An 11,150-nucleotide genomic window follows, 5' to 3' on the forward strand; every position below is an offset into this window, starting at 1 on the left:
GTCGGTATTCACCAAGGAGAAGGATATTGAATTATGTGAGGTAAGGGAAACAAGTAGAGTAGCTATGGATACTATGAGTTTCAAAATAAAAGAAGTACTGACACTTTTGAAAAATATAAAAGTGGATAAGTCTCCAGGTCCTGTCAGGATATTCCCTAGGACATTGAGGGAAGTTAGTGTAGAAATAGCCGGGGCTATGACAGAAATATTTCAAATGTCATTAGAAACGGGAATAGTCCCCGAGGATTGGCGTACTGCGCATGTTGTTCCATTGTTTAAAAAGGGTTCTAAGAATAAACCTAGCAATTATAGGCCTGTTAGTTTGACTTCAGTGGTGGGCAAATTAATGGAAAAGATACTTAGAGATAATATATATAAGCATCTGGATAAACAGGGACTGATTAGGAACAGTCAGCATGGATTTGTGCCTGGAAGGTCATGTTTGACTAATCTTCTTGAATTTTTTGAACAGGTTACTAGGGAAATTGACAAGGGTAAAGCAGTGGATGTTGTCTATATGGACTTTAGTAAGGCCTTTGACAAGGTTCCTCATGGAAGGTTGGTTAAGAAGTTTCAACTGTTGGGTATAAATGCAGGAGTAGCAAGATGGATTCAACAGTGGCTGAATGGGAGAAGCCAGAGGGTAATGGTGGTTGTTTGTTTGTCGGGTTGGAGGCACGTGACTAGTGGGGTGCCTCAGGGATCTGTGTTGGGTCCTTTGTTGTTTGTCATGTACATCAATGTTCTAGATGAAGGTGTGGTAAATTGGATTAGTAAGTATGCAGATGATACCAAGGTAGGGGGTGTTGTGGATAATGAAGAGGATTTCCAAAGTCTACAGAGTGATTTAGGCCATTTGGAAGAATGGGCTGAAAGATGGCAGATGGAGTTTAATGCTGATAAATGTGAGGTGCTACACCTTGGCAGGACAAATCAAAATAGGACGTACATGGTTAATGGTAGGGAATTTAAGAATACAGCTGAACAGGGGGATCTGGGAATAACCGTGCATAGTTCCTTGAAGGTGGAATCTCATATAGATAGGGTGGTAAAGAAAGCTTTTGGTATGCTAGCCTTTATAAATCAGAGCATTGAGTATAGAAGCTTGGATGTAATGTTAAAATTGTACAAGGCATTGGTGAGACCAATTCTGAAGTACGGTGTACAATTTTGGTCGCCCAATTATAGGAAGGATGTCAACAAAATAGAGAGAGTACAGAGGAGATTTACTAGAATGTTGCCTGGGTTTCAACAACTAAGTTACAGAGATAGGTTGAATAAGTTAGGTCTTTATTCTCTAGAGCGCAGAAGGTTAAGGGGGGACTTGATAGAGGTCTTTAAAATGATGAGAGGGATAGACAGAGTTGATGTGGATCAGCTTTTCCCTTTGAGAATAGGGAAGATTCAAACAAGAGGACATGACTTCAGAATTAAGGGACAGAATTTTAGGGGTAACATGAGGGGGAACTTCTTTACTCAGAGAGTGGTAGTGGTGTGGAATGAGCTTCCAGTGGAAGTGGTGGAGGCAGGTTCGTTGGTATCATTTAAAAATAAATTGGATAGGCATATGGATGAGAAGGGAATGGAGGGTTATGGTATGAGTGCAGGCAGGTGGGACTAAGGGAAAAAAGTTGTTCGGCACGGACTTGTAGGGCCGAGATGGCCTGTTTCCGTGCTGTAATTATTATATGGTTATATGATGAAGAGGCCAATACGGCTTTATAGAGACTTCTCAATAGATGCAAGGATAGGAAGGGAATAAGTTTAATTTAGTTTAGTTTAGTTTAGAGATGGGGTCAAGGAAAGATCGTTCACGTCCTATTCTTTCCACCACCACGCACAAGAAGCGACAAGACAGACAACCTTGTGTACAGATGCTGAGAAGTGTGTTCAGCTCTGGCTGAACAATTTCTAATCTTGTGTGTGGACTTGATAAGAAGAAGTATAGTATTATTGTCACCTGTACTGAGATAGAATGAAAAGCTTTTTTGGTTTTGCGATACCCGGTCAGGGGAATGACAATACATAATTACAATTGAGCCATCCGCAGTGGACAGACAGAGTTGTGAGTCTGTGGAATTCTCTGCCTCAGAGGGCGGTGGAGGCCGGTTCTCTGGATACTTTCAAGAGAGAGCTAGATAGGGCTCTTAAAGATAGCGGAGTCAGGAGATATGGGGAGAAAGCAGGAACGGGGTTCAGATTGGGGATGATCAGCCATGATCACATTGAATGGCGGTGCTGGCTCGAAGGGCCGAATGGCCTACTCCTGCACCTGTTGTCCATTGTCTAATGAATAAAAGGAATCATGTTTAGTGCAAGATAAAGTCATAGTAAAGTCCAATTAATGATTGTCCAAGGATCTCCCAAATTTGCGTACAAGGTGTTTTTTAACTTTATTTCTGGATTCATTTCAATGATGGCGATGGAGGCCTCAACCGATACGATAATGGAGTTTGAGAGAATTTTCAATAGGTCCATGGATATGCAGGGAATGGAGGGGGTGTGGATTATGTGCAGGCAGGTAAGAGTTGGTCTCGGCATCATGTTTGAGGCAGACATTGTGGACCGAAGGGCCTGTTTAGTTTAATTTAGTTTAGAGATGCAGCGTAGAAACAGATCCTTTGGCCGAGGGAGTCCGCACCGACCAGTGATCCCCGCACTCTAAGCTCCTGTCCCACTTAGTTCATAAGTTCATAAGGTTATTTTTGTCACATACACCAATTGGTGTAGCGAAATTCACTGGCCAGGTCAGTCATACAATTTAAAAAAGCAACAGACTCAGAAAACACATTTTAACATAAGCATCCACCACAGTGACTCCTACACATTCCTCACTATGATGGAAGGCGAAATAAAGTTCCAAGTCCTTCCCTTGTTGTTCTTCCTTGGTCAGGGGCCTCGAGCCCCCCGTTGACGGGACGGTCTTGACTCCCGTAGCCGGTGGCGTTTGGGCCCTCCGCGTCGAGGCGTTCAGCTCCTGCATCGGGGGGATGTCAGCTCCCCCGCGCTGGATGATCGAACCTCGCGTCGGGGCTGGACGAACCTTCAGCGCCGTTGGAGCTCCCGACTCGGCCTCTCCCGAGACTGCGAGCCCTTGATGGTAAGTCCGCAGGCTGCGGTGGGAGCGATCCCAGGCAAGGGATCCGCTCCGATGTTAAGTCCGCGCCCCGCGGTGGGGCTCACGACAGTCTGAGGCGGCCACTAGCTCCAGCGATGGTAGGCCGCAGAGCCCGGAGAATGGGATCCGAAACTTGATCACATCTCCGGGAAGGTAAGACACCCTCCCCCCACATAAACAAACAGAAGAACATTAAAACAAACTTTAAACAAACACTGAAAATAACAAAAGGATCAAAAAAACGAACAGACTGCCTGCAGGGCTGCCATCTCCCTCCTCTGGCGCCACCTACTTAGGAGACCTAAACAGCAACCTCTGGTGACCTTGCCCGCCACCTAAAAATCAAGGTCGAGGTGACCTGCAACCTCCTACCACCTCCCACGCATATGTTGAAAACCTTCCTCGACTGAAGAAAACCGGCTTCGACTAGACCTGCGGCTAAAAAATTATCGATTTTGCAAACGGCAACCTATTTTTAGTCGAGGCCGGTTTTAATCATGATGGAAAAATAGCAGCAACCTAGATGAAGCTTCGACCATGCGAAAACCACTCTCCACCATTAGGGAGGGTGACCAAAACCTCCGGTGACCTCATGGAAACCTTGGTTGGCGGGCAAGGTCACCAGAGGTTGCTGTTTAGGTCTCCTAAGTGAGACAAGGGCTTAACACTATCCTACACACACTGGGGGACAATTTTACAATTGCACCAAGCCAATTAACCTACAAACATGTGTTTAAGAGGGAACTGCAGATGCTGGAGAATCGAAGGTTACACAGAAAAGCTGGAGAAACTCAGCGGGTGCAGCAGCATCTATAACTCCCTTGTCAATTCTTCCCTTCCCTCTCGGTCCACCCCCTCCCCGGGCACTTTCCCTTGCGGCCGCAGGAGATGCAACACTTGTCCCTTTACCTCCCCCCTCAACTCCGTTCAGGGACCCAAGCAATCGTTCCAGGTGCGACAGAGGTTTACCTGCATCTCTTCCAACCTCATCTATTGCGTCCGCTGCTCTAGATGTCAGCAGATCTATATCGGTGAGACCAAGCGGAGGTTGGGCGATCGTTTCGCCGAACACCTCCGCTCGGTCCGCAATAACCTAGCTGACCTCCCGGTGGCTCAGCACTTCAACTCCCCCTCCCACTCCGCCTCCGACCTCTCTGTCCTGGGTCTCCTCCATGGCCACAGCGAGCAGCACCGGAAATTGGAGGAACAGCACCTCATATTCCGTTTGGGGAGTCTGCACCCCGGGGGCATGAACATCGACTTCTCCCAATTCTGTTAGTCCTTGCTGTCTCCTCCCCTTCCTCAGCTCCCCTGCTGTCTCCTCCCACCTTCCAGCCTTCTCCTCCCACCCTCCAGCCTTCCGGCTACTCCTCCTTTTCCCTTTCTTGTCCCCACCCACCCCCACCCCTGATCAGTCTGAAGAAGGGTTTCGGCCCGAAACGTTGCCTATTTCCTTCGCTCCATAGATGCTGCTGCACCCGCTGAGTTTCTCCAGCTTTTCTGTGTAACCTACAAACATGTACGTGTCTTCGGAGTGTGGGAGGAAACCGAAGTTCTCGGAGAAAACCCGCTCAGTTCACGGGGATGACGGACTCCATGCAGGCAGCACTGGTGGTTGGGATCATACCCGGGTATCTGGCGCTGTAAGCGCTGTATGGCAGCAACTCTACCGCTGCACCACCCCGCCATCGTGTTCTTGTTCTGAAACCAATCGCTAATAGTATGGTTCAGCTCGCACATAGAACAGTACAGCACGTGAACGGACCCTTCGACGCCAAAGATGATGCCAAGACTAATCCTTATCTGCTTGCCGATAGTCCAAACCCCTACTTTGCTTGTATTTCCGTATGCCTATCGTAGAGTCATAGAGTGATAAAGTCTTGGGCCCACGCCGACCAACATTTCCCATCTACACTAGTCCCACTGCCTACGTTTGGCCCGTAGCCCTGTCCATGTACCTATCAAAATGGTTCTGTTCAAAAATCTCTTGAATACTGCTATCGTATCTGCCTTCACCACCACCGAGGTACAATGGGCGGTCACGGTGGCGCAGCGGTAGAGTTACCGCCTTACAACAAATACAGCGCCGGAGACCCGGGTTCGATCCTGACTACGGGCGCTGTCTGTACGGAGTTTGTACGTTCTCCCCGTGACCTGTGCGGGTTTTCCCCGAGATCTTCGGTTTCCTCCCACACTCCAAAGACGTACAGGTCTGTAGGCCAATTGGCTTGCTAAATGTAAAAATTGCCCCTGGTGTGTGTAGGATGGTGTTAGTGTGCAGGGATCACTGGTCGGTGTGGACTCGGTGGGCCGAAGGGCCTGTTTCCGCACTGTATCTCTAAGCACCAACAGCAGCGCATTCCAACTACCCACCACTCTCTGGGGAAAATACTTGCCCTGCACTTGTTTAAACTTACAGCAGGGGTTTGGCGACCTTGTTCTGCATCGGTACCGGGACGCATGCGTGTGAGCGGATGGCGGGCCACATCCATCACGTGTACACATGGATCCCGCCCCCGTCCCGCCCCGGATGGCAGGCATCAAATCACGTGTTCACGGAAGGGGGACAAAAATGCTGGAGAAACTCAGCGGGTAAATGTAAAAATTGTCCCTGGTGTGTGTAGGATAGTATCAATGTGCAGGTCGTCGCAGACCCGGTGGGCCGAAGGGCCTCTTTCCGCGCTGTATCTCTAAACTAAATCTCCTTCCTAAAGGAACGTCATTTAATTCTAAAGCTATGACCTCTGGTCCTAGACTCTCCCACTAGTGGAAACATCCTCTCCACATCCACTCTGTCCAGGCCTTTCGCACACACGGCCCAAGAAGCAGCTGCGAATCTTTCCAGTGGATTCCCGGAAAACCAGTAGCAAATTCGGAAAGTCTATCCTAACAGTCTGGTTTCTTACTGCATTCCATCTTGCCACACCCTCCCCCCCTCACCCCCCCCCACCTCAACCAGCACCTGATAACACAATATGCCAGCATCTGCTGCAGCCAAGGATTTAACAAGCATCTGCCTTCAGTTCAACTTGTCCTTTCATGTTTAGCTTGTTTAATTTTTCTTCTCTCTCTCTGCTGAAAGTACACTGATAACATCGCAGCAAAGGGAAAATACAGTCAGACAGCACGGAAACAGGCCCTTCTTCCCAACCCGTCCTTGCCAACCAAGATGCCCCGCCTACGCTAGGCCCATTTGCCAGCGTTTGGCCCATATCCCGCCAGACTTTCCTATCCATGTACCTGGCCAAATGCCTTCTGAAAATGTTTTTAGAGAATTTCAGCGACGCAGAGCGGAAACAGGCCCCTCGGCCCAGCGAGTCTGCGCTGTCCTGTGGTCACACTCGCACTATCCTACACACTGGGGACAATTTATATTTTTTCACAGAAGCCAATTAATAGACAATAGGTGCTGGAGTAGGCCATTCGGCCCTTCGAGCCAGCAACGCCATTCAATGTGATCATGGCTGATCATCCCCAATCAGTATCCCGTTCCTGCCTTCTACCCATATCGCCTGACTCCGCTATCTTTAAGAGCCCTATCTAGCTCTCTCTTGGAAGCATCCAGAGAACCGGCCTCCACCGCCCTCTGCGGCAGAGAATTCCACAGACTCACAGCTCTCCGGGTGAAAAAGTAATTCCTCAACTACATCAACCTACAAATCTGCTCGTCTTTGGAGTGTGGGAGGAAACCAGAGCACCCGGAGAAAACCCACGCAGGTCACAAAACTCCGTACAGACAACACCCGTGGTCGGGATGGAACACACGGGTCACTGGCGCTGTGAGGCAGCAACTCTACCGCTGCGCCACTGTGCCTGTACTGTAGTGTTCTAAGTTCTCTGTTCCTGTAGTTTGCGAATAATGTACACATTTAAAAACGAAGTACCGGGTCCCAGCCAGTGCCGATGAATGGGCTCATAAAGTTACACACATTATTTGCCGGTGCCAGTGGACACGTTCTTTCAGGCTACTCCTTCTCGGCTCAGCTGTTACGGAGGTCAGTGGAGTTAACTGTCTGGGCTTGAGGTGCGTTGGAATCAGTTAAGGGCCTGTCCCACTAACGCTATTTTTTCGGCGCTTTACCATGGTCGCAGCAGGTGGCTGAAATTTTTCAAACATGTTGGAAATCCAGCGGCGACCAGAAAAAGGTACGACTCTTTGGGCGACTACTGAAACCAAACAGGCGTCACAGTCGCAGCAGGTTGCCGAAAATTTTCAACGTGTTTAGAAGGATGAGAGGGTATCTCATTGAAACACATAAGATTGTTAAGGGCTTGGACACACTAGAGGCAGGAAACATATTTCTGATGGTACACAAAAAAGCTGGAGAAACTCAGCGGGTGCAGCAGCATCTATGGAGCGAAGGAAATAGGAAACGTTGCCTAATAGCGTTTCCTTCGCTCCATAGATGCTGCTGCACCCGCTGAGTTTCTCCAGCTTTTTTGTGTACCTTCGATTATCCAGCATCTGCAGTTCCTTCTTAAACAACATGTTTCTGATGTTGGGGGAGTCCAGAACCAGGGGCCACAGTTTAAGAATAAGGAGAAAGCCATTTAGAATGGAGACAAAGAAACACTTTTTCTCACAGTGGAGAGTGGTGAGTCTGTGGAATTCTCTGCCTCAGAAGGCGGTGGAGGCAGGTTCTCTGGATGCTTTCAAGGGAGAGCTAGATAGGGCTCTTAAAAATAGCGGACAGGGGATATGGGGAGAAGGCAGGAACGGGGTACTAATTGGGGATGATCAGCCATGATCACATTGAATGGTGGTGCTGGCTCGAAGGGCCAAATGGCCTACTCCTGCACCTATTGTCTATTGTCTATTGACTCTTTGGGCGACTACTCACCACCAAACAGGCGTCACAGTCACAGCAGGTTGCCGAAGATTCTCAACGTGTTGAAAATCCAGCGGCGACCAGAAAAAGGTACGACTCTTTGGGCGACTACTCACCACCAAACAGGCGTCACCCCGCGATCGCCTGTTTGAAATTTTTTTCGGCAGCCTGCTGTGACTGTGGCGAGTGCCGGCAAGTCGGCAGGAAAAAAACGGGTAAGTGGGACAGGCCCTTTAAGGTTGTGATGAGGAGAGCTGATGAAGGAAGGGAAGCCTGGCTTGGGGCCTTTATCTGGGAGCTGAACAAAGCTGGGAAGATTAAAGAGAACATCAGTCGGGCAGATAAGAGATGAGAAGGATTGGAGAAAGCGCCGACGCAGGTAGTTTGCCTGCAGCTACCCTACCTGTTGGGTGTGACCTGACTGAGTCTTGACTCCGTTGTAACCCATTCCATGTTAAATTTAGGCACGTTTAAGAATAAGGGGTAAGCCATTTAGAACGGACACGAGGAAACACTTTTTCACACAGAGAGTGGTGAGTCTGTGGAATTCTCTGCCTCAGAGGGCGGTGGAGGCCGGTTCTCTGGATACTTTCATGAGAGGGCTAGATAGGGCTCTTAAAGATAGCATCCAGGGAATCAGCCTCCACTGCCCTCTGAGGCCGAGAATTCCACAGGTTCACAATTCTCTTGGTGAAAAATTGTTTCCTCATCTCTGTTCTAAATGGCCTACCCCCTTATTCTTAAACTATGATACAACGGTGATTGGCCTCATCAGCAACAACGATGAGTCGGCCAACAGGGAGGAGGTCCAGCACTTAGCAACATGGTGCGCTGACAACAACCTGGCCCTTAACTCCAAGAAGACCAAGGAGCTCATTGTAGACTTCAGGAAGTCCAGGGGCGGCACGCACACCGCCATCCACATTAACGGGACGGAGGTGGAACGTGTTTCTAGCTTCAGGTTCCTGGGTGTCAACATCTCCGATGACCTCTCTTGGACCCACAATACCTCAACTCTGAACAAGAAGGCTCACCAGCGTCTCTTCTTCCTGAGGAGACTGAAGAAGGTCCATCTGTCTCCTCAGATCCTGGTGAACTTCTACCGCTGCACCATCGAGAGCATCCTTACCAACTGTATCACAGTATGGTATGGCAACTGCTCTGTCTCCGACTGGAAAGCACTGCAGAGGGTGGTGAAAATTGCCCAACGCATCACCGGTTCCACGCTCCCCTCCATTGAGTCTGTCCAAAGCAAGCGTTGTCTGCGGAGGGCGCTCAGCATCGCCAAGGACTGTTCTCACCCCAACCATGGACGGTTTACCCTCCTACCATCCGGGAGGCGCTACAGGTCTCTCCGTTGCCGGACCAGCAGGTCCAGAAACAGCTTCTTCCCAGCGGCTGTCACTCTACTCACCAACGTGCCTCGGTGACTGCCAATTATCCCCCCCCCCCGGACACTCCTCCCACAGAAAAAACACTATGTCTGTATATATGCTAATGTAAATATCTATTCAAATCATATGCTATGTCGCTCTTCCAGGGAGATGCTAAATGCATTTTGTTGTCTCTGTACTGTACACTGACAATGACAATTAAAGTTGAATCTGAATCTGAATCTGAATCTGAATAGCCGCTGGTTCTGGACTCCCCCAACATCAGGAACATGTTTCCTGCCTCTAGCGTGTCCAATCCCTTAATAATCGTATATGTTTCAACAAGACCCTCTCTCATCCTTCTAAATTCCTGTGTGTACAAGCCCGGCCGCTCCGATTCTTTCAACATATGACAGTCCCGCCATCCCGGGAATTAACCTCGAGACTGCGTAATAGCAAATGTAGGCATAGTCAGAGTCAGGCAACCCTTCAGCTCAGCTTGCCCAAGATGTCCCATCTACACTACCATCTGCTCACATTTGGCCTATATCCCTCCAAACCTTTCCTCTTCATGCATCTGTCCAAATGTGATTTAAATAGTTACAGTACCTGGTACAACATCTCCTCTGGCAGCTCGTTCCATATACCCACCACCCTTTGTGTAAATGGGTTGCCACTCAGGTTAGACATAGACATAGAAAATAGGTGCAGGAGGAGGTCATTCGGCCCTTCGAGCCAGCACCGATCGTCCCCAATCTATCCCCTCCTCCCCATATCCCACTAGCCCCTAGAGCTCTATCTAACTCTCTCTAACCCTAAACCTATATCCTTGAATCCTGGTTCTTGAATCCTCCACTCTGGGTAAACGACTCTGTACATTCACCCTTCAGCAGTTCAGCTCATGATCTTATACACCTCTATCAAAGGACAAAGGACATTTATTGTCCCATACACCAATCGGTGCAGTGAAATTTGAGTTACCATGCAGCAACCAAATAAGATAAGCACAACACTATAGAATTTAACATAAAACATAAGAACGTCCCCCCGCAGCGGAATCAACGTTTCCCACTGTGAGGGAAGGCACCAAAGTTCAGTCATCTTCCTCTTGTTCACCCGTTGTTCGGGGCCTATTGAAGCCTCCGCAGTCGCCCCTCATCCTCCTGCGCTCCAAGGAATAAAGTCCCAGCCTGTCTCGGCTTTCCCTGTAGCTCTGGCCACGAATAGTGAAAGGCCTGGATAGTGTGGACATGGAGAGGATGTTTCCATTAGTGGGAGAGTTCTAAGACCAGAGGGCACAGCCTCAGATTAAAAGGACCTATCTTTAGGAAGGAGATGAGGAGGAATTTCTTTAGCCAGAGGGCGGTGAATTGGTGGAATTCATTGACACAGACGGCTGTGGACGCCAAGTCAATGGGTATTTTCTAAGGCGGAGAATGACAGATACTTAATTGGTAAATGCGTCAGGGTTTATGGGGAGACGGCAGGCGAATTAGGTTGTGAGGTAAAGATAGGTCGGCCATGATTGAGGCCGCAGTAGACTACAGGGGCAAAATGGCCTAATGCTGCTCCAATGATGTATGAACCTATGAACTTATGAGACCCTCGAGTCCTCACAAATCTTCTCTGCACTGGGATGGGATCTGTTGCGGAGCTGGTAACACACAAAGGATTATTGTAGTCTGAAAAAATACACGTAAAACTGCACTTGCAAAACCGAAAGAGCAAGAAGAATATCTCCGACATGCTGGTTTTTGTCTGGGAAGAATTTGTACAGTTGCATTTTAATCTCTGGACATCGCTGATACATCTGTGACAAGCCTGTTTATG

Source organism: Leucoraja erinacea, chromosome 2 (assembly GCF_028641065.1).
Source record: "Leucoraja erinacea ecotype New England chromosome 2, Leri_hhj_1, whole genome shotgun sequence".
In the NCBI taxonomy this organism is placed as follows: Eukaryota; Metazoa; Chordata; class Chondrichthyes; order Rajiformes; family Rajidae; genus Leucoraja; species Leucoraja erinaceus.